The 27906-nt window shown below is 40.9% G+C and overlaps 1 protein-coding gene across 2 annotated transcripts in view; it reads left to right on the top strand.

Annotated features, from left to right (window-relative positions):
* Positions 1-906: 906 nt before the first annotated feature.
* Positions 907-27906, top strand: part of LOC119723448 — a 39142-nt gene continuing 12142 nt past the window's right edge. The window contains exons 1-2 of one of the 2 annotated variants that reach the window (XM_038194111.1): positions 907-1147; positions 24707-24782. The gene's annotated coding sequence lies outside the window, so the exon portion shown is untranslated. Of the gene's footprint in view, positions 1148-24235; positions 24325-24706; positions 24783-27906 lie in introns of those variants that run through there. The other variant, XM_038194112.1, reaches the window with a different exon arrangement.

Consider the following 27906-nt stretch of genomic DNA (forward strand, 5'->3'; position numbering starts at 1 on the left):
TGCTCTGTTACGCAAACGTTTTGGTTTGTGGCACTGACAGTACTTGCATAGCGTCCAATTTGCGGGGTACTCCGAGGGCCGGGCCACATTCCATTTTGTTTTTTAAACATTTAAAGCTAGATTTTGCTTCCCAACAAGTTTTGAGCGGGGTGGTGGAAGGGGTGCTTGTGGGCCATGAGGGCGACATGTGGCACAGGCCTAAAACAGGGGCGTGACCCAAGCCCCATGCCCCCTAATGTTACCCTTATGTTCCCTCCAAAACTGTGCTAAAACCACCCAATGAATGATTCCTCCTGTTCGTGCGAATCAACTTATGTGATTTCCGTGTGATTTCAAAACCTCGTAATAAATGGTCCTTGATTAATTTTGGAAAATATTTGCAATAGTGAAAGCGATCGGAAAATGGCGTCACTATCCGGGTTACACTAGTATTCACATACGATTATGCCACTCGATCACAGTTGTGTCTTCCCTATCATGTGAAAGAAATATTATACAGGTAGAGAAATTTTTGACGTTTGTATAATGCATCAATTTCAATTATACCAGTGCGGATGTAAATTTCACGAATTTAAAAATTCGTATGCGCCATTTAATTTTTTTTAAATTTAGTTCGTTTTATCTTTATATGTTCAAACAAAATTTGTTCTCACGGCGATTGCAAAACCATGACTTGACATAAATTCGGAATAGAAAGCTCATTTCAGCTAATCCCGTCAAAAAAATGCAACAGTACCCGTAGGTGGCGCATCCGTCTCCGACCGACCGCACAGTAAGCAGTCGTCGGTAGCCGGACGGATTGTTCGCACCACCGCCAGGTGACGTCCTTGCCGCGCGTCGCGCGCGCCCGCCCCCAGTTGTCGCCGAGCCTCGCCAAAGCCGAACGTCTCATAAGGGCCTCTGCGTGCATTGCTTCAGCTCAGACTGGGAGGCAAACCTCTTTGCGCACGGACGAACTCATTCTCCAGTGTTGTGCCACTTTGAAAAGCAGTCGAGCCGTAAATCGGTGTTCACCAACTGCCTTCCCAGCCAAGTGGAAGAAATCGCTGGCTTTGGAAGTTTCACTGCGGGTGCGGTTTTGTGTTATTCTTTTGCAAGCGGAAGACATAGTTTTTTGGCTGTATTACATACAAGTACGTCACTGAAGGTAAGTGCAACAAACACCCATTACACTGTTTTCCATGATGCAATATTAACACACCCACCTTTACTAAGTCTTATGGAGACCAGGTAAAGATGCACGGTCGAGTCACCTTTTCCTTGTATAGATTAAGTCACAATGCCACATGGATTGGCATTGTTGGTCTTCTTGTAGACATTACAGAGGTTTTAGATGTGTTTCCCCTCAAGAGAGGGCTCATTGTGGAACTTGACCAACAATTTAAGTTCTTGTGTATGCGCGATACCTAAACCATCGCTTGGTATAAGCCTTAGGTTGCACACACTTTTTGTTAGCTTGGTATGTGGCATCTTGTAGAGTTTATTCTAGACATTGATCATGAGGTTCAGCGAATTGGATGACGAGACAGACTCCTCCGGGGAAAACGATCACGATTAAAGTTTGGATCAAGATAGAGGCATCGGCCATCCCTTATTCACACTTTGTTCATTTTCAATCGATGTCTTTCGTTCAGATTATCGGATAGAATGTTTTAACGTAAAACGAAACCAATTTTGTGTAATTGCCGACGGCTGGACGGTCATTGTAAATGCTGATTTGTGCAAAGAAACCCTCAGAGAATTAATAAGTGGGAAAATCCACATTGCCACTAATCGTTACGAGCTAAAAACTGAGTGTTAAGAGCATCTTTGAAGAGATGTTGAATAGGGTACATCATAAAATGTCCGTAATACAACACCCCTGTAAAATGTGAGTGACACTTGCAAATTGGCAGCCGTGTATAACTGATCACTATAATGTAGGCATTTTTCAGTTTATTTCCATATAATTGAAACTTAATCTTTCCTGCCAATTGTGAAAAGGGTATTTGCGACACGAAAGGGGCTATCAAATAGCACGTAAACCCCATATGATGAAAACAGACATATCCCAGAGATACGGAGAAATTATTGTCATTACCCCGTTGCCTAGGTAACTTAACGCATCAGGCATTTCATTGCCTTTGGCGAGTTGCAAATTCTGTGCCATTTTCACGGTTTTTTTTTATTTGGTCCTCAACGGCCCTCGTGATATACCGCCTTTTAAAGGGCCGGGGAAAAAAGGCGTCCCTCTTTCTCTCTCTCTCTCTCTTTAACACACATTTTCTGCACCAATTCGCCCGAGATGTAATTTCATTGAAGATGCTGCAGCCACACAATTTAAGCAGAGACTGGTATAGAATTGAAATATGAAGTCAGTAATTGTGGTCGGTGACCGCAATAATGTCTGACTCCACCCACGTTTTGGAAACCGTATACAAGCGAAACCCGCACAAAGCGACTTTTGATAGCCACCGTCGGTTTTCCATCACACACCGGGGTGCTAAATTGTCATAAAATCGCACCGAACATCGCACAAAATGGGCTTTTAGATTCAGTTACAATTTACCCATCAGAAGAGGCTGTAGAATTACTCGCATCCTGGCGCGAAGTGGGATCATATCATCGAGGCGATTCAGCGCGATATTGTCCAGGAAATTGAATACTGCGGCCAAAGGTGGGCATAGCAATATGCATATTGTGCCATCAGAAGTAATAATCGCATATAGGGAACCTGTAGCTTTTCATAATTGGATCCGTGCTTGTCGAGGGTCGCTTGATAATCGTTCACTTCTTCGAAGTACCTCAGGGGACTGATTGTCGTTCTTAAATCAATCCAAAAAAATAATTTGCACCGATGATATTTTTCTAGACCCCCGTGAGCCTTAGGGCCACACACCACCGCCACGTTGTTTTTCTTTTTTTTTTCACGGCGTCAATTTATTCATAGAAACAGGTAACTTGGTGTCAAATAATTATTTTTTTCTATCAAGCTATATACACAATGTCTTATGGGTACACGGATGAGATGATGATTCTAAAATTAATGAAATGCCTACAAGCATTGTTGTACATGATTGCGATAGGATTACAGAAAATATCGTAAATGTCATGCCCCGAGCAAAACGTTTTGGGTTCATATTGTGTCTCATCAACGAGCTATACCAGAAAATAAAACAATATTATTGATGTGCATTGTGGAGCTGTATCATTAGGTTAATAGAAATTATTGTCAGAGGTTATCGACAAAGTTAAACTATTATTGTCTCAAAGGTAAACACAGTGTCACCACATGCAGTAATTATTTTTCCAAAGCTCCTTTGAGGATTAATATATGAAAAGACATCATCTTCGTTTTTGGTGTAAATTTATCTAGGTTTCCTTATCCATCTGGAAAAAAAAGGAAAAGATGCAAAAAAGAAAAAGAAAAGATGGTTCAATTCAGGTGGAATTGTAATGATCTGTTCTCGATGTGTGATTTTGTAGTTATGCTTTGCAGTGCGATGTATTCTTACCAAAGAAATGAGTTGAGATACTTGGAATTTATATGTACCGATAGAAGGGAGGGAGCCATAACGGACAGAGACTCTATTTGTTTTCTCCGGTTGCAATTAAACAAAATGCAAGGCCATTATACAGCGCTGTGCTAACGAGGCATTTTATAATGCACAGGCCTTCGCGCGCGCGCGCTCTTTTCTTTTGTGTTTGGCGATCAATGAAGTAAAGAGTGAATGGTGCGCGAAGTATTTTTTATATTAATGAGAAAAATTTGAGTTGTTCTTTTCGCAGCGATTGCGATATGCACGAATGAAGAATTCCCTTGGAGCCGTTTAATTAGCAATACATGTCAATTTCCATATTTTCTTTTGAAATTTAGTGATTTTTTTTTTTTTTTACAGAAGCCTTTGCAAATTTCTCTAAACACCAACTTTCATACGAAACCGCGTTTAAAAAATACGACCTTTATAGTTATGCTTTCGTTTTCGCTGTTAAAGCAAAATAAAGCAATTTTCCAACTTTCCACTGTAGTTTATCATGAATAGAAAAAACTGAGTTTTTTTCTTGATTAGAAAAAAAAAAGATTTTTTTTGTGATTTAAACCTTCAATGGAATCACATTACGGTACTTTTTTCAGTGTTCGACAATTTTATCTAAAAAAAATCACGCATGAAAAAATGACAGTTTCACATGAAAATCCAAAGACTGCTTCGAGCAGTTTATGCTTTGGCAATTGACAAATAAAAAAATATACCCACAGATTTAGCCGACTCGGTGAAAAAGTGGCAAATCAAATTATATCCAATGGTCTTTGTCTCCGTCGAGAGCTAATTTCATTTTCATATTTTTAAGAAAATGTCACGCGTAGACGAAAATAATAGACAAGATTTGAACATTATTTCCCCAAGGTACTGCCTCACCTTCTCCAGTACTGATTAATAAAATTAAGGTATTTATATACGGTGGCCTATGTGACAAGTTTAACTCCAGTTGATGACTGCAAAAAAAAATATCGTAAATTGCGACCGTTTTGTATGACAGAACTGTCAGTGCTAACGATCATTTAATAAAATCGTTGAAAATGTCGCAGGTTAAGAGACGGAGCTTGGGTTGCGACACAGATTCGCTCTTGTTTATAGATAAGAGAATTTTTTTCCAGAAAATTAGTTAAATTCCTGAATATATTATATGATAGTTGATTTTCCGACGGTTGATTAATTTAGAAAATTGTAGTAAATGTAGTTCCTAATTCAGTCAGTTGTTTTTAGAAGATTTTCTATTCTTTTTTAGGAAAATGAATTATGTGATATTTTATTTGCAGCGTTTTGTACAAGGTCGTTCCTTTTGTTGGTAAGGTCATCTGTCTTTTCCTGAATTTGTTATGTAAGAAAATGCATATTTTTTCAAGATTAAATGGGAAGTGGTCATATGAGCTGTTTGCAACAGTTAGTGATATGACATTTACAAAACTATCCCCACAATTAAAGGCCTTCTTGCACGAGTTCAGCCAATTTTCATTATGTGGTATTTATGACAAAAATATGGCAAATCTAGTTAGATTTAATGAAAACGAAAACATAGCAGCATTTACTGTGCGGCTCACTTCCCGTTAATCAAAATGATGTTTTAGCTGAACGAAGTGGAAGCCACTGAGACGTTAATCAAAGGCAAAGGGACACTTAATATAACCCGAGGACTGAATCTCTGAGATACAATCGCGGGTTTGAAAGGCCTTTCTTGTAAAGTACAATGACATGCTTTCAACTATACCTCAACAGAGGTGTATGGAATCGAAGAGGGATTTGATTGGTTGTGTAAAAATAAGTAACGAGGAACAAAGATAGTGAAATCTTACACAACGCGGACCAAAATAATCTCCCTGAAAGTGTTTTCATTGGAAGTGATTGCAACACGATACGGGGAGACTAGCCGAGTTATACAGTTTGTCACTAGTAGAAATTGGTCAAGCCAGACACCGCGATAGAAAAACAAAGTCGATGTCGATAGTGCTTGAGGCTCGTGTCACGAATCCGATATGAAGTGTGCGTCCCCAAGAAGTTTACCTCTGGTGCACCCGAAGTCGTTTCTCTTCGGCTACGATTTGTTTTCTCGAATGTTGCCTTCGAAGCGTTTGGAGATACCTTGGCCTACACGGGAGAGGGGGTAAGCTATACTCGCAATAGTCTCAAGGGAGACAGAAAAGCAGAAGATATATCTTGTTGACGGGAGCTTTTAGTGGTTTGTTTGAGGTTCAAAGCAAAGTTTTTACCGAAAAAAAAATCACTGGTTTCGTCTTGAACGTGTACCGCAAATGATTTCTTTTAAAGCTGAATGGTTGTCACATGTATTTTGAACGTCTTGGTAGATTGTTAGGGAGTATCCGGTTTGATTCACCATTGCAAACCAAATGCTGTGCAGCGTCAAACCATAATTAACCCTGAGAAACGATCCCACGATCTCAAAAAGAACAAGGATGAATAGGAAATGTAATCCCAGACCTCTTCTTCAATAAACAAAAAGAGGTGAGATTTAGAGCTATAATTTTATTGCTTCCGGCCATATAATGCTCCAATATGCCCTGCAGGAAAATATCCTCAGACCGCAAGCTATACAACTTATACAAGTATCCCTTTCTCACAATTCAAGTGCTAGGTATCGAGTTTCTTTTCTTGGTTGACTGTCCCGAAACTCCCGACTTGCCACCAATATAGCGTTTCATCAAGTTCTTTGATGATGATCGATAGTGCTTGAATGGGTTGTAACAATTGAAAACTAAAAATCCCGATCTTAAGTCTGTTACTAGCTAACATAAATTTCTAAGATTAAAGTATGTTATTTTGTATACGTGTTGTCAGATTATGTGGAGGGGTTAAAATGGCCCCCGTTCCCCCTCCCGTGATCCCCCGTATATACGTCACTTAAAATCCGCAACGTCACTAGATTTGTAAAATGCATGCAATGCGCATAATTTCAATTCATGTGTATACATTCGAATACCGGGGTAGTTTGTATTGGTCAGTATGGAATTGTGCACGTCAGTAAAGATACATCCATCATAACTGGCAGCATTAAATATGCATGTACGTCACTGAATACGGTGTATACGTCACTGAAGTCAAAATGTACTTATTGACGTGAACACCGATTAAAGTCGAACACCTGAACTGGCAGCTTAAGTCACAGTTACCCCCGCATCCCGAGTTTGTCCGACTGACCTCACTTCTTGCGCTTGAAGAACAATTATCTAAGAAACAAAATCTTCCTCTATCGTCACAAGCTGTAGCATTTTAATAAGGAAATTGGAAACAAAGATATGCATTTCCACGATGTTTTGTGAGGAAAATATCGTTTGTTGGTGTCAGCACGAATCGTCAAGTTTGACAGTCTGAAGTGTCGCGTTCTAGCTTTACAACCGTGATTGAAACATACCCTTCCATTAAATGTCAGACGACAATATTGGGTAACAAACACCGTCGGTTTATTCCCTGGCATTCAAGAGAGTATAAACCCTCCATACTTATAGCGAGTTCATCAAGTGACAATTGTGGGACAAAATTGACACGTGTTAATTTTCGCGCGCAATTAGGCAGCGAAACACTATCTGGGAATCTGACAGTTACTAGAAGCACATCTGCATTAGCGCGCCCATTTACAACTCACCCGCAACGAAGTCGCTTCAAGATGTCGACAGACAGCAACACCGCACTGCGCGTTTAGGGTTTCTTCTCCCTATTTGAGCTGTGATCATTAAAACAGAATACAGCTTGCAAGGTTGTTACGAGATCTGTGAGCCCGGGACGTTGCAAAGAAGAGTCATCACTCCATAATTGACGTTCTCATTGACTTTGACTCGTGTTACGTGTTTGCTGATAGTAATGCCATCAGGTTTTTGGAGGGAGTGAGTTAGATGTGTATCCAGTCGATGTTTGCACGGTGCCGTTGAAGATTACGGCGCGCCGAAGGGAAAACATTTCTGATCCGCTGATGAGCTATTACACCCTCGAGGCGTATAGCTTGTCACAATTGTCATCCAGGGAACAGAAAATGGTTTTGTGTCTATACACGAAAGGGGGAGTGTTGACAGATTTGGCGTGCCAGAAATCTGCGCAATTCCCAACGAAGCGCGGCTTACGGTTTGACGGGGATCGGCTCCTGGAAAATTAGCCGAGGGTCGTTGACTGGGTGTCGGCCCTATAGAGCTAGAGGCCACGTTACGTTCCTATCCCTTCCCGTCACCGTTCGGCTTGGTCGTAAGGTTATTCCTCGAAGAAATTGAAAATGAAAATGAAAAAAGGTAGCTTGATGAAGGAAAAATCGAAGCAACATTACTACGTCCTCTGTTTGTCATCCTTGAGGCTAAATGTCACCAATAAGGGCTAAATAACAAACAAGGACGGCTAAATTTAGAAAAAAAATCCAATATCGAAACTCTAGGTTCGCGTTTGTTGAGTTACAAACGCAGAGTGGTCGGGCAGTCAACTTTTTCATAAGACACTGCCCAGTTAAATTATGAATATTTTTATGTCAGAACAAAGGATCGCGAAATGTAACCTTTACAGTACAACCAATTATTTTGTACAAAAAAAATGCATCTATTACGGTATGATAAATTTCAGTATACATTTTAGATACACGTAGAAGTTATTTCCGGTTTGATGACGTCATCAGTCAAAAAAGGGAAGGGAACACTGATTTAGTTCCAGTAGGATACTCATTAAATTAAAATATCATGCCGTCAGAGTAAAATGCACCACTAGGGATGAGGGTCGATATATGTTGAAAGTTACAAGTTCATATCATAAACCGTTCAGGAGAAAACCCGCGGAGACGTATTGTCCAGAAAAAAAAACATAAAGAAAGATTAATCGTAACAACTCCAAAGAGTGGTCGGGTTGTGCCCGACCACTCAATGAAAATTGATCAGAACAATTGTAAACAGTGGTCGAGCTGTGCCCGACCACTCAACAATCGCTGCTACGGTCTCGACATCAGCCTGATCTCGTTTATATTATTATGATACGATGCTACTATTCCAGACTTTAACATTTCGAATCTTGAATCTTTTACATTTCATTCATAGTCAGGTGTGGTGCATTCACGGATCGGTTTTATTGTTGAGTAGTATATTTTGATCTTTCATCCTGTAAATATAACTCATTGCTTTGTAGACAGTAACAATCATCTCAACGATTGAACGCCGTTCACAAGTTGGGCGCCGTTGTCAAACGGCGCCCTGCATGTGATGAATATCATCACGAACTGCATAACAAATAAATCGGACAATTCGTCATGACATATGGAGGATTGGGGAATTACCGTCTAGTGCGGAGTGCCAAAATGGAACAACGTACTTTCGGATGCCCTTGCCAACGTAGTAAAAAAAAGAACAAAAAGAGTGGAGCACAAAATGGGAATCCGAGGCCGCCTTAATGACTGACAAATTGATTGAGTAACGCGCAATACCTTGGGTTCAGAATTACCCAAAGAGAACATAATTGCTTGTTTTGATCTAGAATTACTGATTTTAGAAGAGCCACCTTTCTCCAGTGCAGCAAGGAGCGATCGAATGTAAGTTATCGCAACGGCTGTTTTAAGCGTTATTTCGTGCCATTATGGTTGTTATTTTGTTTTAACTTGTCCAAAAGAGTGTTAAAGTAATTTACGATCCTTCATGTGTTCTTATTCCTCCATGCTCATAGAAGGGGCAAAGTGCCATAGGCATTTACCAGTGCTCAGAAAATATGTCCATGCACGCGCAAGGCCCCTATCCATGCAAAGGCGTAGGCCTACAATCGTTATTTCAAAAGATTTCTTCAGCGTTGAGCTAAACAATATTTGGGAGGGCTCATTTCACGCCTCCCTCGCCTCCCTTGCAGACCTCGCTTGTAATTTGCTGGGGCCAATTTGCGCTCGTTTACCCTTTGCGATCGATTTAATTAAACTGTGGTCGAGAGGCTGGAGCCAAATTGAATCGCAGGATTAGTAGAAGTGGAGAGAAGGGGTAGAGGTACTCCGGAGAAAACGAGATTTTTTTTTCTTTGACCATGGCTGGTGACCTAATAAGAAAAAGAAGGCCTTTTTTTATTGGATTCACAGTGGTGGGAACATTATTGCGTTTGATTTGAGAAAGCTGATTAATTTGAATAGAATTTGAAATGAATAGAATTTTTTGAGCGCTGACACGCGTCTACGTTGGACGACGCCATTTGGTATTCAAAGAGCCTTTCACGAAACCCGGGCTTGAACTGCGGTTACTCTCTAAATTCCAAAGAGTGAAATTAGGGACTAGACGTTTTAGAGTGAAAATCACCCTCATTTTCGATTGAAATAGTCAGAAAAATGAACCACTTCAGTCGAAGCTCGAGTGAAAACTCGATCTTTACGATTGAAGGAATTTCACTCTAAAACGTCTAGTCCCTAGTTTCCGACTATGGTAGTGAATCTTCACTCGAATGGAGTGAATTTTCACGGAATTTAGAGAGTATAGGTTGCATCTTCATCTGTCATTTTTTCGAAGCTATGATGTTAAAACCGAAATCTTCGGTGTCATATACGCAGATATAAATTCATTCAACATGTCGTTTAGAAATGAAAGGTTTACATTGACTGGGTTAGATTGAAACAAGGCGCGCTGGTCAGGGCTGACGTCATTTGAGCTCTCATTGGATAGATTTGCGTGACATGTGACGTAGAACGCGTCACACAAACTAGCTTCCGGTGTCCATCAGGCGTAGCGCGCGCTAGCTGCATGCGAAGGTCAATCTGTACTTCCTTCACAAGATTCTGTGAAGCTCATCAGCCCTTACCAGCGCCCTGTTTGCCCTGTACGAGCGAACGCTGATCTGCGCGTACACTACACACTACTTCCGGCACTGAACGGGAGTAGCTTAACTGAATAACGTTTCCAATCGCAAGAGCGACGGACATAAAACAGATACACTTGACCAAGACCGTGCTTAATTTGGGCATTTTGGGCAATAACGCCCACTTGCCTCGTCAGAGGGAATCCAACCATTGACATGAATCGCGGTTGTCAGTGGACATTTTGCCTGAAGAATCTTCACAATGTCCTGTGCTGTCTATTCGAAATATTCTGTAATCTAAGATTGTGTGGGAAGCAGAAATCTTGTCAGTAAAACAGACATCGATGTGACATTTCCTGCCCTCAATGGTCGAAATTGGCCATTATTTTGTGATTGTTAGCCGTCGAGACACATTCAATCCTTCCTCTTTAGCTCGTCTGCGTCGTTCGGATGCGTGGCTTCGGGCCATCAATCTGAATGGACGCCCGCAATTTGATAGCGTTCATTGATGCCTGAGGAGCCTGTAAAATGTCACAGTCAAAATTGTTCTCCCTCTACTTTGGCATGCCTAATATCTTGAACATTATTGACTTCACGGTAGCCATGGTTATGAGTCCTCAGGAAAGAAATACAGTCTGCAGTTGTTGGAAGATTGTTTGATTTTTTAACAGAAATATCAAAGTTAAGATCAGTAATAGTGCAGAGAACGGAAACCAGATGGCGCGCATTTCAGACGCAAATTTGAGACTTTGATATTGTAAATAATTAGTCCAGGATCACCTTCAGGATTTGGGATTGCTTTTGCACCGTTTGGATAAACATATGTAGGAGCTTTGTGCATTCATTGTTAAATCAAGATAACATAGAGCGCCCTTTGAGGTACCTGCTGTTCACCTCTATCAACCATAACGAAAAAGGGACGAATTGCCGTGTTTATACCTGTCCATTTAGGCGGCTTAGCAACTACCTGTTGGAACTCGCAAGTCACGTCGGCCTTATCAAATAAATCTGGGGCACCAAACTGCGTGATAAGTCTTTGAATATCGCGACTGACATGCCCTGAAGCACTGCGTATCGATTCTACAAAACCACCAAATTCTGTCAATCTCCTCTGGGACGTGTAAGCGTGCACTTTACGCAATATCGTTTGCGCAGAGTACTCGTGTATACCCGAGTATTATTAGGCTAATATCCCAACGGACAGCGCGTATGCATCTTGACCGATGCACGCGTTCAAATCTTACAAAAAAGGAGAGGTCACGCGAACTCAATACTATTATTGCGCGTATGATTTTCTCCATTAAAATTGGAACCGAACGAAGTATAAGCCATGGTTGGAGATAAATTAAAACAGGTTGCCGGCATGATTCCGTCTGTTTTGTAGCCCGAGGGTAGTGCCATTTCCCCTTTTCCTACCCACCTGGCGTTTGATCACCCGATCATCCATCACGCACGCTCGTCCTAACGACACAAGAGCCCCCTTTTTTTGTTGTCGCTGACTTACGACATGCAATATGTCATCGTCTAAAGGAGTCTCAGCCGTCGTAGCTTTTTGTTCCACCTGCCCGCAGTCACATTTTATTGAAAGGTTCGGGAGCACTTTGCTTGTCACCGGTAAGCGTCTGTGAGATACCTCAATCGCAAGACAATAAGGACAACATAAGCAGTGGATAATGGATTTGTATGGTTATGAAGCTTTTTGAAATCGCATTTGAACACTTGCCCCAAAAAACACATGTAGAGCCTGACTTCTGTGTTCAGTGTGTTGCCTATTACACAAGCGTCGTTCTGTCTTCTTTTCCCAGAAGTCGAGAAAAATACTTTACCTAATGCAGCGACACACAACACTGGTAAACATCATTGACGTCATTTTGAGTGATGTTCAATTTTTTTCAACTGGCAATTTTGAACTGTTTTTCAAAACCTCGCTTTGTCTCACACTATGTTGTGATCTCACCTCGAAGTTCTAAACAGAATCAGTGGGAAAGAAAGAAAGATAATACGACCCACCATTCTTGTACCATTTTCAAATATCTCGCAAGTATCTCTAAACGTATTCTCATAACCATCAACTCAGTGGGGCATGTACTTAGATCGACGGAGACAAAAACTATGTCGATTGAAATATATCGAGACAGACAATTGTATGAAAAAGCATGAATAGGTATCAGGCTCTTAAGTGCCCATGTCAGATCCTCTTCCTGCTAAAACCACGAATGACTAATGGAAACCTTCCAAGGATTTGAACAGCCGCTGTTTTATTGGACCGTCTTAGCCTAGCGGGTATCGGATTGTCCACTTAGACCATATGAGAGTAACATCGCATACTTTGGAGAGTTATGAGGCTCTATTCTTAGGGGGAAGATACAAAAGGGGAGATAACATTTACATGGCTTTAAAGACTACGAAATGTATAATTTCATGAAATTGGAGAGAGAGGGATTATTTTACAATTAATATTACTAACAATAGAAAATAAACATAAAAAAAGAATAAAAATGATATTAAAAAAAAATAATATGTTTTTGCGAGGCTCCAACGTCAGCGCAGAAACACGTATACTGCCACTATTTTTATACCATTTTAAAGCTTGGAATCTTAACTTTATCCCTGGCGAGTATTGGTTTGATATTTAAAAGAGTTTAAAATGTTTCGTGTTAAAGGCATGTCGAAAACAAACTCAACCGATTTTAAGGAAAATCGATGATGCGGTACATCAGATGCAAACTCGAGTCAACAAGCTGTTGAAATAACAAAAACAAACAGTTGGTTTATATTAAAAACACATTGAACTCGTTACGAACAATATTGTGAATGTATTTAAGGTGTAGTCTACGTGGATCGAAGAGAAAAGCAAACACAGAAAGTAAAATAATGGCGGTACGTGTTTCCGCGGCGACGCTGGAGCCTCGTAAGAAATGTTGCGGGTATTTTGGGACGCGCTGTAAAATGACTTGGATGAAAATGTTACTATGCAGTATTATAACTCAAGTTAGGTTGCACCTCTGAATGTTTTGTTTTGCCATTTTTTTCCCTTTTAAATATCTATTTGATTCATGACGATTCACAAACAATTGCGAAAGTGCAGGCGATATGGTCAAAGACAGACAACTTTAAGAAGCTTTTGTCCAAAATCTAGTACACTGCTGATGATATCTTTATAACAATTTTGAATTCTCAGTCACACACTAATCCCGAGAAAGCAGGCAAAATACCCGACGCTTCATCTGATGAAAAAAAACAACCCATTAATCTTGATAGCGACATAAGTCCACGTAAGGTACTTTCTTTGAGAACCTACAATTCACCCCGTTGCTTCGTGTCGTTGCGTTCGATAGACACTGGCCTCCCTGAAGGGCCCGACATTTTCAAGATTAGCTGGCACAGTCATCTCCAACTAAAAATATCATCTCTTATACCTTTAGGGAACGGTAAAGACTGCGGAGGCTGATTTCTGTTTCCATATAGAGTCTCAGCACTTCTGATCCTTAGCATTAAGCTCCTGCGCCGTTGGGAGTCGAGAATGGCCCCAGTTAAAGTTCCTCAAAATTTCACGCCCGAAGCAGGGCATTTGACGATCGATCATATCGTCGACCAAGTCACATCCCTCTGATCCGTAGATACGTGGAAAAGACACTGTTGAATACCGACTCGTTCTTCTGGGTTTCAAACCTAAAAATCCGCCGGTGCTGCGTGGGCATGAAGCAACGGACGTCGGTTTAAGATACAGGAGTTTTGGTGGGCTTTGTATGCAGTAAAAACAGGGGGGGGGGGGAAATCTTCTGAATGGCTGCTTTTAGGGCCTTTGACTCCGGATTAGTTGAGGGAAAACATCGATTCGGGTCAGTATTTTTTGTGACAAACCGGTTTATAAAAATGATTTTTCAAACATACGACGCTGTGGAGGGAAACCTTTCCATTTTGAATTACAATTGTGTTGAAATGTCGTCTTCGGAAAAAAAAAATAATTTGAAAGTTTAATGAAATGTCACTTATGAATCAGCTGTCATATTTGTTATTTTCGAGATAGGATGAATGTTAATTGAATCATTTTTGATAAGGTTTTATGTTAATTAAAATGTTTGACGGTTATGTTTTTATCGGATTTGGTTAGTTTGTTGGTTGCATGACAAATAATTTACGGGTGGTTCTTGGTAAAAGTACAAATCGATTAGATTTTGGAAGTGATCCGGATCTGGGTCTGGATTCAGGATTTTTTTAAAGGATTCTCCACCATTTATGCGAGTATTTCTTTTGGGTGTACTGACAATATGGCGGGGAATTGTCTAGCCTTGGCGGAGGTTTGCGCTCTCTGAGTGCTTTCTAGTTCCTTTTGTGTTACGGTCGTTGGAGCTCATGAATATACGAGCTATGAAACTTGGTGTGAACATAGAGTGCTCAATGGTCTGGAATACCTGCCTTTGACTCCGTTCACTTTCTCAAACAAAACAAACATAAATTTTAGGAGACTTCATAGGTTATTTTATAACCTTTTTCACAATTTTCAGAAACTTGTGATGTGGGCGGTGGTAAACGATCTCGGTGCAGCAGTCTGTAATGGCTGGTATCATTAGCAATCAAACAAATGTTCACTGAGCGTTGCGTTATTTGTACCGGTCTGATGGTGAAGAACATAACATGTAGGCCTATGCATATTGAATTAAACATTAATGGTACTTTTGTACCCGCCGCCGCGCTGTGAAAATGCCCCTTTTCGTACAAATCCACCAAGCCCATTTATATTACTAATGCAAATTGGTGCTTTGTGTACGGTATATAGCGTGCTTGACAATTTGTGCATCTATGACGAATTGAGTTCTTAATATTTTGAGAAAGGCCTATATCAAAAGCCGACCACACAATGTGCATTTGGTAATTCATCAACATTATTTCAATGTAAGCATACATCTGTGTGCTTCTTCGACTATTGAAATCGTAACTATGCTGTGGAGACATTTATCAAAACCCCGACATACATCGGTGCCTTCGGTAGCAATTGCATCAATATTTGAACACCACTTTAAGCAGGATATTTTGTCAGACAGTATATGTTTTATTAAATAAAGCAATTTCATCACAATGATAGCAGAGAAAGATGCCAGACAGCTCTCAAAAGACATTACTCACAGCACTCGTTTGAAGTGCTATAAAGCTGATGTTATTGTGGAAACTAGCGCAATATGTGTTTGTTAAAATTTAAAGTTCAAAGTTCACACAGTGGATTGTGGTTTAAGTGCACTCTTCACATAAGTCGCATGAATATGGTTATTGTGCGCTTTTCAATGGTTACAAGTTTACATCCCGATCATTCCTATATTTCTTCCTTTTTAATAAAATGATGTTCTTGTTTCTCGTTTACTGTCAAACCGGTTTTGTTTAAAACGCAGTTATTTTCGGGGGAAGCATTGAATACGTGTCCTCCCACGGCCTCTTTAAGGCATTCGTGCTCGATCCCTTGCCATCGCCGGGGGTTTTGATAAGAATCGCCCCACGACGATCGAACCAGTCCGCGCTCACTCTCAGTCTTAACTCGGTAATTCTCTTTTTCTTACTTTCTGCTTCATGGTGTGGTCCCCTCCGGTGCCGATTGGCTGATAAGGTGCTCCTTCATCCGGTAAGGGTCATAATCCTCTGTCTGAAGAAAAGTGACTGTGAAACATTCACAAGAGTCACGCGTGTGGCACCTAGATGGGTAGAGTTTGGAGTTGGACAAAGCACGATTCTGAACTAGAAACCTCTAGAGGAGAGTTTTACAGTTTTGGGACCTTATGTTCCTCACGTTCAGTCGGCCAAAGACCTATCAATAAACTCTGACTCATATGGTGCAGCTACACATTACGTTATGTGTCTTGTTCCAGTGGTGATGTGATTGATTTAATCATGAAAGCAAATTCCTTCTTTTTTATCATCAATTTGCATTTTTTTCCTGTTTGATGCAATTGCTTCCTTTTCTGCAACACATCTCTTTTTCGTAGTTCTTCATCAGCTCAGAAGCCAAAATAAGCTGCATTTAAATTAGCTATAAGCTACTACACTAATTTCAGCGAAGATGGAATATTCGAGTAAAGTCTATTGCCCAAGGACTTGCACATACACCATGTTCCTATGAAACTGCCTTCGATAAAGTACGCAGCTGTAATAATATGAACTTCATGTATCGCTTTCACGGTTGTTGTGTTTTATTGACAAAACATCTTTGGACGGCCTTTTCGCCCGGTGCACTCGTCTCCGCGAACCTTAGAACATCCGGCTGATGCGCGCATCCGAGCCAAGAATGTCGCAAGGATGCCACCTCATCCTCTTGATGTAACGGGAGCTTACAGCAAAGTCAAGCTCCCGAGCGGTTTAGGAGAGAGAACAAGTGGACAAGCTGAAGGGGTTGTAGCTCTCTCTAGTGCAATGCCCGTGCGGATTACGGGTCCAGGAGGAAAGAGCTCGCGGCTCTTGTAAGATCGGAAACTCTTGTCCAGATGTTACTTCAAAATGAAGAGCCTCTCTCAGGGCACGCAATGTGTTTTGCCTCGGGCTACTAAGTCGCGTGTGGCAGGTGCGATAAAAAGGTGGCTGCTTGAAAGGACGACAAATACACTAAGAGAGAGAGAGTACCCTTGCGAAGGTCAATTACAGCTTGGTCATCGTGTGTTTTAGCTGTAGTTACAGCTAAACACTGTGGGTTCAGAAACGAAACATGATTTTGCTTTATAGCAAAAGCAGCCCCCAAAATGTAACGGTACCAGTAACGTCATTTTCGAATACCTTTTTTTCTCACTGTTGATTTCGATTGGATAGAACAAGTCGTGCTGGGTTTTTTTCCGTGCCATAGTTTTTAAGAGAAAGTTCTGTGATGAAACAAAAGATGTCTTCTGTCTTAACAAGTAGAGTGAGGATGCCAAGATAAAACAATGAAGTTTCTTTACCTAAAAAACAAATATTTGTTCTTACTTGGTGGTTATTCTCTTCAGAACTCCTAATGGGAGTCTGACGAAGAGGCTTTAAATTCTTCTCGAAGTCAGCGCACACTGGCTGAAGAAACAAAATCATATATTCGATGTCATTTACCTCCACCTAGTACTTATTATCAACTTACATCCTAACCGCTCCACCTTCAACCACCTTCTTCCAAATATGGAACAGAAATTGAATTTAGTCAGGAGGGGGAGAAGAATTGCACAGTGCTACATTACTTTGTATGGAAGGCACATTAACATAGGCCTAGTATACAGAAGGTCGTTGGACAGCAAATTTAGAAAACCCTTCTTCGTAATAATAGATCACGAACGTGAGGAATTACTGTAAGCAACTCAGACGTTAGTAATAAAATGACTTTTTTAAAATATTTTTTAATTCACTGAGAGATTGAGGTCCCTGGTTTAATATAATTACCGTCCAGGTAGCCACACTGTTCGCAACCACCTTTCGCCGGATTTAGTGTTTGAAGTGTGCCGGGTAAACTGTCCAATCGTTTTGCCCTGCGGCAATTTCATGGGCGTTTCCTGTTAATAAAAGAATGGCCGGCGAGTGTACGTCCATACCAATATTGTAACCGTTGCGCAATACTTAACTGCAACCCTGTTATTTTGCTTGGGTTTTCATTAACAAAACAAAAAAGCAATCCCAAGGTGCAGAGGGGTAAACGCTCTAGATTTATTTCAGTGTGAAATTACATCTGCATACAGCTTATCAGATTACGGGTCCGGCCCTATTGTCCAACGGTTATTCTTTTGTGTCGTTCAACTTTGGCGCACTTTTTTAATACCAAATTGGAGGTTAGTTCGAATGCGAGCAAATCGATTTCTGCCGTAGATTTTTGATAGAAAAGTCATCCCTCGTGACACCAACAAAAAGGAATAACGATGGCGAAATGGATTTTTTTTTTACGCAGTAGAATTCCCGTGAAATTCATTGCCTTTTTTTGTTTGCACTGCATTCTGTTACTTCTATTTTCCACCGTAGAATTTAGCTTTACACTTCTTCAGACGGATTTCAAGTAGATTCGAGTCTATCATTTTTTTTTTAAATTGTGTCTGGTCATGAAGGCAAGGGGTTCTCAAAAGTGCATAGACACTGTGGTTGGAAAGCCTGATTAAACCTGAAGGAAGAACACGATGAACTAGAGGTATCATCTGTATATAAGAGGTGGGAGGGAGAGCCATGAATGGATGTTCCATGGATACCCATACCCAATCCAAACCATTATCCTCGGCAGTGTTTTAACCGGGGTCATACAGGTGGAAGGCGAGGACAGTGCCACTGTGCAAACCGCAATATTTTTTGTATATGGCCAGTGGCAGCTGATTCAAATGATTCCCGATCTAAAACATGTTGATTTAGTTAAACCACCGTGGGGTAAAATATGTGATTCATGCAAACCAAATTTACAGCTAAACCTTCCTCTATGGATCTACATATCAATAAAATAAGTAAATTGGCATCAAGGAGCACATTTCAAACCAGAAAGATCACATGACGCTGTCTTCAATTAAACAGCGTGGCAAGCAGCATGATCTCGCCCCGGGGCCTAAGGCGCAGATAACCCATCCACGAGTAGCTAAGACACGCTGATAAAACCCGTACTCGGTGCTTAATCAGGTGTTACCATCACCGAGGACGTATTGGGTTTGATGTGACTGTCTTTCACCACAAGCTCTTTTTTCTTCTCGCTGATTGGGTCATGATAACGGGATACAAATTGTACAACCATCCCTGGTAATTCCCGTAGAATCATGTAAAGCTTCGAATTAGGCGCTGCCTGGGGAATTCTTGATTAAATTTTCTTCTTTTTGTGTCAACGAGTCTCGTCACTCCTTATGGCGAGGGAGAGGAGAAATCCTTCAAGTACTTTTTCAGTCACGCAAGTCAGAGCATTTTGGTGGTAATGGTGAAAAAGTCCTTGAAGCGTCATCTTTCTGGGGGTAAATTCTCTCAGAGAAACTTAATTCTTGCACCAGGACTGTCAGAGTTTGCTGTAACATTTGTGATTCTTCCAAGACGTTATTTTCATTTTAGGTCTGCACTTGCAAGCGAAATTACGTAATAGCTTAGCAACCTTCAAAGCAACGACGCCAAAGAGTCTTTGCAAGGTTTGCCTCACTTTCGCTCGAAAATGGCATTTCCTTGCACAGCGCGAATATAACGGACTGGAACAACATGCAGGAGCGTTTCATATCACTGTAGTCACGATCTCAGAAATTGATTAGTGTATTGAAGGCAAAAAAAACAACCCAAGATCCAAAATGCATGTTTAGGGAAAGTCAAGTAGTCAATCTCGCAGGTGTGAAGACTGCAATTTCTGGAGAACTTCCTATACCGTCTCAGGCCGTGTCTCTATTGGCGTCGATTCGCGACGCGTCCATTACAACCATCTCACGCAACGTTACCCCGCACCACACCATTTTTATGTCATGTTATTTTCAGCCAAGAAAACGTGTCATATCATAGGGCCTATACATGTTTGCTGAGGCAAGTCGCGTATTCGCTCGCCGATTAAGGAGCGAAAACAATCCCGTTAAATCTCTCGATTTATGCGTCTAACGTATGGCTTGGGCAGTCGTGCGGTAGGGTGCGACGGGCTCCAGCGGAGCTGAGATTTTGCTCCTTGATTCATTCTAAAAAAATATTATAGGCCAATTAGCGTCCTGAGCTGAAATGTGTTAACCATAATATACCTTTTTATTATCTTTATTATTATTATTATCATTAATTCTGGTAATGAAACCAAGGATTTCTCAAAAGTGCCCTGGGCACTGTAGCTCGCAAGCCTGAAGAAACCTGTAGAGAGAAGACAGTGAGAAGAACGTACAGTTTTAAAGGTGGGAGGAAAAGCCCAGAAGAATATTCTGGGGAAAACCCATGAAATCAGGTATTGAAAGCCCAATCCACATATTGGCCCAGGTGGGATTCGAACCCGGGTCACAGCAGTGAAAGGAAGGCGAGGAAAGTACCTTTTACGCCAATCTGATTCCACCTATTCATACTGCCACCATTTCAGTCATGTTCCCTGTATCCAATAACAGTACTGAATGATATTTTTTTGTGCAAAAAGGAACCAGACTATTTTCCCTTCCAGCCTCGCTTTGGTTACGTTGATTTGAATGGGGGAAAATGGCCGCAACATGATAATGGTTTATTATACGAACACTTCAAATGGTAACTATAAAACTAACGATTAAGCACCAAAACTGTAAATAGGCCTAACAAATACATATGCACCTACACGTTTTAGACTACCCAGGTTTCATAATAGGTGTATGGTGTATAAATCTGTCAAAAGTAGCACATTGCATTGAGATAAAAATGTTTTATAAATTGTCATCTAGTACCACTCTAAACCTGAGGGCATTTTCTTTGAATGTCAAGATGACTGTGCATCATTTTGGCTGTCCGTTTCGTGGCGTTATTAAAATAGGCCGTCATGCATTATGACGACAACTATAGCTGAACAGTTGATAACAGCCAATAGAGATATTAAATGTTTTCCGCTTGAATCCTGTTGTGATAATAGAGGTATAAGCTTTTCATAATTGACAGTATAGACTTAATATCTGGGTCCATTATAATGAAAACTACTACAGGGCGTCGCAGTTGTCTGGCAAGCATCACTGTTGCCATGGAAACCTTGTCTCCTCATCATCCTCATCCGATATTTTTGTAGGAGTCTTCACACCCTCCTACCACCTCGCCGTTGATACAGCTGCCATAAGACGGAAGGAAGTTAATGAAAAATAATGGCAACTTGTCACAAACATCGTAGCAATACACGTCTCGTTATGAAGCAATAATTGAGCGCATTTGGCTGCTTTGGATACAATGTAAGCGGTCATCGATGTCTAGTACCCTTAATGGCATGCTCAGACATTTCTCGTGGTGAATCGGCATACGTCACGGGCTTAATTACGTCACAGGAGCCAGTCTTCTTAGCTACGACTTCACTTTATTGCCATAATGGGTATTTGATATTTTCAAAGGGAATACATTTTTTTTTGGGGGGGGGGATGTTAGTACACGTTCACCTCATGTTGCAATTTCCAGGGCACGCCTGATTCAATCCGAATTTAATATCAGTCAGCAGTTGTGTTGAGGAAAAGGGCTAGGCCAGTGAAGCTGGTCCACTGGTTATAGTGACTGAGATAGCTACAAAGAGCTAGGATACAAGACTTGCCCCCTGCGACGCGGAAAAATATACATTTCAGGAATGTTTTGTTGCAGCAAAACCACTTTAACGCCATCCAATTTCACACGAAAGCAAAGCAACTTTTTATTTTTCAGACAGCAGTCTTTCCGAAAATTGTAATATATATCCTGACAGAAACTATAGACGTATTCATTTAGAAGAGTCAATAGAAGGAGGGAAATGATAAAGTGTAAGTCACTCCTTGTATCAGCTGTAGCAACCTATGTCAACTGGGAGTTTTCGCACTTACTGACGCCGTTGCTAAGAACTTGACAAGTGTCGTGTTGTAAGACACATCCTGAGAAGTGCATTCCAAACATTAAGAGCAAACCTTGCCAAAACGACTCTATTTAGCACTTGTGAAATCTTACACACGAGATCCAAACATCCACTTACCAAATGAATGTTCTCAACTCGTTGGCGCTTGCTGAAATAATAGCTGGCCCCATCAACGTGATTTTCAAATTGGGATTGACACGTCGAGGGTAAGACACCTCAAGAGTCGGGTAAATACATTCTTCCGTACCGTGGACTCGCGCCCAAGTGGATTTTATTTCAGCTTTCGAAATTGTCCAGTTGCGATTTGAAGCACGTCACAGGTGCCTTCGTTCCCGCGTAAGACCCCCTCCACCTAAAGACAGACACGCAAGTATGTGCCAGTCCTTCTGGTAGCTTTTAACGTATAATGTTCGCACTCGGGCGTTTTGTCCCCGGTGTCGAATTAACGTGGCGTTAGACTCCAATCACTCGGGTGATGGATGGGGCGGGAGAGGCGTTATTGAACCGTTTAGAATTCCCCTGCTGCCGGGATAATCCTCCCGCTGCTGCATGGGATATCAAACCACTTCATGGATGGGTGCCTGAATGGCACGCATTGAATTTGGATACGGCAAAGACTGAATCGGGCCGCGGGTTAAATGTTTATCTTGCTAATGTCAGTTGTGCTTTTATCAATACATCATAGAAAATAACTTTCAAGCATGGATTCCTGAAAAATGGTTAATCTTTCCACAATTTCTCCAATTCAAGACCGATAGATGAATTGCTGACCCATTCTTGATCTTCTGACTGTTGAAGCATTCCAAAAGCAAAAAGAGATGTAATAATTATAGGCCTATAAAAGCAATGTGGATATACATTTCAATTCAAGACGACAACAATTACAACTATGCGTGCTAAATCGTGGTCATCTTACCGTTAGCTTGTCTTTGATACCGAAACTTTATTGAACAGTTAAACCTGACTTTACTAAATATACAAATAACTGCCTAACTAATCGACGATAATTTTGTTTGGCAGGGCAAGCATTTTGAAGTTTTACATTGTTGGTAAAAGATTTACAGCATATCAAAGTCATTCGCTGCCTCTATTTCTCAACTAGGCCTGTTCCTGACGATGATAAAGAATGGCGTCGGTTTTGCTGAAGCCCGCCAATATTGAACTAAGCAAATGAACTGACAGCAATTGTCCACTATTGACTGCATCATCTGAACATCCAGCAGTATTTTCACTCTGTATATAGACAAACGGTTTCCTATTTGGACTGATTATTTGGCGATTGAGTCAAACGATCAGCACAAATCATGCCCTAAAGCCGTGATACTGGCTCGTTTGCAGTAATAACAGCGAGTCTTTGGAATAAATAACATTTGCAATTCCTCACAAATCGATGTCGCGTTGGCGTAAGCACGTTTTGTATGGTATGTCGCGTCATCAAATATGGCGTATATTGGTGGTTAGTACCACAATATGATTGGATTGGACCATCGAGTTGAATGTGATCAAGCTAAAGTGGTTTATGATTGACTCATTAAGTGACTACATATACATTTATATAAACATAAGTGAAAGGATTTCAACTCTCAAAGTTATTGTATATTTTGCTTTCTCTCTGGATCTTTTAGTGTGCCGTTCATAGTTTCTATTTTTAAAGTATCAGAGATGTTTCCCCTATTTTTCTCGTTTTCCTTTTGCTTTGTTTTGTTTCGTAAACAGAGTGCAATTGGAGTTTAGTCAGTATGTACTCTCAACATCACTGTGCAAAGTAACAATTTGTCCCACACCCAACCGAAAATAATTATGATCGGAATTTATCGAGTGTAGTTGAGTTCTTGAAAAGACAAAATACGTTTTGCGACTAGACATAATGAACTTACCAAGAATCTGATATATTCTGTTGACACTAGATACTCTCATTCAGCCATTGGTTCATTTTTTCCCACTGGAGGCACATTTCATCATTATTTTGTTGTAACGCCAGAAACTACAATCAGATTTTCGTTGAGACTGATGAAATGAGATGCTCAAAAATCTGAAGTAATGTTATTTAAGACCCTTTGATTTGATTCTGCGAATCTTTAGCTGATTTTGGCGCCAAAGGCGCTTCTCCCAAAAAGAAATCATAGAAAAGGTCTTCAGGGGCACGCTCAGATGTTTGTCCAACAATCTTGGCAGGAATCAGGTGGTTTCGTAGTCGCTAATGAGTCGTCTCGCAGTCCGTCGATTTGGCGATGAAATTAAGCAAGCCCGCTTGGCGGACTCTCGGCGGACTAACGAGATCGGGCCGCGTGGTCCCAGCTGTGGCGCGCTCCTCCTAAACGCGGCACGGTGTTATTAATTCGGACTGACACGGGCCTTTTAGTGCTAATTCATCACGCGACCAACGTTCCCGTCTCCCAACATTTTGTAATTGTAAAATTGTGTTAGATGTGTCGTGTTAGCTTCATCAAGTGTCAATTATTGAGGATGCTTCGCCTTCCCAGCAAGTCAAGGTTGCATGCAAATATACCCTGTAGTCAGTCAGACTCTGACGTGAAAACACATTGACAGGCTCGAGCATTTCACATCTTCACATCTTTCTTTCCAGAATGTACCGTACGTCTTCCATAATATTCAGTGCGCAAAGCTGTTTTAACGGAATGTTTTCCTAGCTTTGAGATATTTTCACAACGCTGCATTTGTGAATAAATGTTATTCTGCACGTCAGATGTTCTCACACTCCCCCACATGTTCCCGCATTAAGCTGCCACGTCCAATTTTAAGCTTCGCGTTCTGTTTTTACCTCTGTGCAACCATAAGAGACCTTTGTTGCGCATGCCCACATCAAACTCTTGATAAATAACCCAAAAGCGTTTGTTCAAATAGATATTGGGTGCCTGCATGCCTTAGTCAAGCTTATCATGCCTTTCGTGGGCTATCTTATAATAGGTCAACATCCACGTTACACCCATTGACAAAATTTTAAATCCAATTTCAGATTGTGACAGTGAAGGAAATCGAGTCACCGTTGAAAAAAAGATCAGAGACGTCACAGGGGAAATTTTCAGTTAAAGGTAAGAAACCTGTTTTTTTTTTTTAAAGCTTTACTAAAAGCCTTTTAGCCTAGTTGTTTTTGATGAACAATCTGTAGCCTTAATACAAAGCTTTGCATCAGTTCCTCTATAATAAAGTCAGCGGACTTGACGTTTGGGCGGTGCACGCGTTTGATGTGTGAGCAAAGTGTGCCTCCGGAACGTTTGGCGTCACTGTGTACGCTTTTAGCATTTTTAGTGAAGGAGACCCAAAGCCGCTTCGCTTGCTTTCAACAGGTTCCGATCGCACATGCAGAGCCCGCCAAAAAATGATCTATCACACCGGAAATTTGGTACTTTAATTAGAGAGAAGTCTTTTAGAAGCACTTCTGATAGCTAAAACGCTACCTCGCGAATGAACTTTGGGTACGGGTTACCATATTGAATCGGTATGCCCTTTGCTTGAAGTTTACTTGAAATCAAATGCTGCTAACGTAATAGCTTGGAAAGACATTTATGCATTTTAAATATGCCTCCCGGTACAAGCAGGTGGTCTATTTTGAGACTCATTGTACTAAACCTCTTACATGATCCCAAGAGATCTCAGATCCGGCTATTAGACCCAACGGCCAACCCCAATGTTCTTATAGAATTTCCTTACAATTCCTAGTTCCTCTTTTTTTTTTTTATTCTCTCCGTTCAACGCATTGTCCGCAAGCCAGACACTGCAGAATATAAAGAACGAAATGAATCTCAATAACGTGTTCATAACAATCATTCACTCCAGTAACATTGAGACAATTTGAGTCTCAATTTTGTTTTATAATTTTTTTTTTAACATTTGTCCTATTCACTTTTACTCTATGGAATTAAAATATGTCTGGAGGCAGCCTAATGGTGAACGTTTCCCTCTTCTTCGTTTTGTGAAGCTCCTTAATAAAACAAATCTTCGAACCAAACACAGCTTATGTTATCAGTTGATAATTCGTTATACGAGATACATTTCTAAATATTTCAACAGTGCACCCCAGGGATTAATTAACCTAATTGTTTGCATAGCTTGGCATTTGTTCCCCTGGCAATTAAGCTTTGTAATTTTAGCGACCAATTAAGCAATTAAACCTCGTCTGTACATCCTCCAAAGTCCGGTGGTTGTTTTCGTAAGGCAAGGTCGTTTTGGGTCGCTTTCATCCTTGTACATCGACTGTGCTACAGAAAGTAAGACGACGACTTGGCAAAACTCCCAGTGCGGTGCAGCGAACTATTAGCCCACTTGTTTAATGAGTTTTATTAAAGGGCCCAAGCTATGAATTGTTTTAGGAACACATTTTGTGCAACTTTCAACTCCTCTTAAATGTATGAAAACTAATTGACATTTCTTTTTGGTTAATTTGATTGAAAAGTGCACTCCGGACAACTGAGGGCGCTATTGCTGGGATTCGTTTCAGGAAGACACTGTCCAGTTTAGGGGTTTCTATTCAAATTGTGAACCCAAAATTTGCCCATTGAAAACTTTTTGTGAGAAAGGCTAATTGGCTTACTGCAATGTACTGACACAACAGCGAATCACCAAAGAAATGAACATTTACGACAGCAAAATCGCCAAAATTCTAGCAACTTTTTGTGCTGAAATAGCTGCAACGATGAGGTTTCTGCCTGGAACGGCATCTCAGTTTCCATATTCATTTTCATGAATATGGAAATAGGCATTAGCATAAACAACGAAAATGCACCAAAATACCCTTGGAAATGGCAAAATGAAAATTGATAATAAGGCCAAATGGGACATAAAGGTAAATTTTATAGGATGGCATTACAGAAATTACATCGCAATGACCCTTTAAGTTTTATTCGGTTTGGAACTAAACCTTGCCTCCCTTCTAGGTTTATATATCTTGCTTGATAGTATTGGTATTGCGAAAGCAGAAAGGGATGAGAAGAACGTGAAATGTATGGTTTTATCGAACCATTATACTCGTGTTTAGAGCTGAGACCGTGACTACATGAAATGTGGAAGCATTACATCGTAAACGTTTAGACCACAATATTGATGAGACAGGGATAAACTGGACAAATTATAACTTGAAAGGAGTTTATTTCCCAACCACGATAGAGGCTTTGATAAAAATTCAGGGTTTGTTTTCAGAAAGGAATTAAAGTTTTGTCTACTTAAGAGATCACCAGTAAATGTTCTGTTTTTCCATCAACTGCCGTGATCCTAGTCTATGTTTCGTTAGCCTAGCCAATTTCAACAAAATGGACCAGGAAATCCCGACCGTAGAGGCGGGGCGAATGCGGTTAATCCCTTGGGGTATAGCTTGTTGATGTTATGAGTTGGATGACGATCGGGAAATAGACCGAGTTGACTCGGTCAGACTGCATTCAGAGTGAGATCTCTGCATAATAGCAGACAAGTAATCTGTCAGAGAGCTTTACAGTGTCTGCTACTATATCAGTCCTTACGCCAGCCCAGGTTCGATTCGAATCGCAGTCATTATGTGTGTAACGGGGAAAGGACCATCCCTAGGCTTCTAGTTTCCTCAAGGAAAAAAACTCTTTCTTGTCTTGAGTTTAAAGTAGATCTAGATCCTATGCATGTTCAGCAATCTCTCGGTTGATTGGTGGTTGCTTGCTTCGCCTCTTAAGTATTTTTACCTACACTCACAAGAGATTTGTGGCCGTCTTACACGTCTTAACCCAAAGGGAATATACTCCATTTACAATATCCCGCCCGAAGGGGGTAGCAAAAGGCCAGTGAATATTTCTCGTTAGTGGGAGATTGGTAATAACTAACACGCACCGGTAATGACAACAATGCAGTATAGGCCGTGTTGACCTGATTCTTATTCTGGTCTTAACTGGAGAACATGGGGAAAATTGAAGTCCCAATGAGCTTTTTTCCCCCCACTTGGCGAGGCAGACTTGGTCAATTGGCGTGTTGTCGGCTGTAAACACCACCAGTTTGTACTGCGGCATCTTGGTGAGGACTCGTACAAACAAGCAATGCTTTAACACCCTTGGATGAAAAGACATAATTGCATTCGCGCGTGCGGATCGTGCGATCGATCACCGCACGTAGACCAGACCACTTTTTGATTACGCTTTGGTGGGGATGTGCGTTGTGTGTGCAGAGGCTCACATTGGTAGCTTGTTATTTGAGGATGTC

This window comes from Patiria miniata, unplaced genomic scaffold, assembly GCF_015706575.1.
Source record: "Patiria miniata isolate m_02_andy unplaced genomic scaffold, ASM1570657v1 HiC_scaffold_17, whole genome shotgun sequence".
Taxonomy (NCBI): Eukaryota; Metazoa; Echinodermata; class Asteroidea; order Valvatida; family Asterinidae; genus Patiria; species Patiria miniata.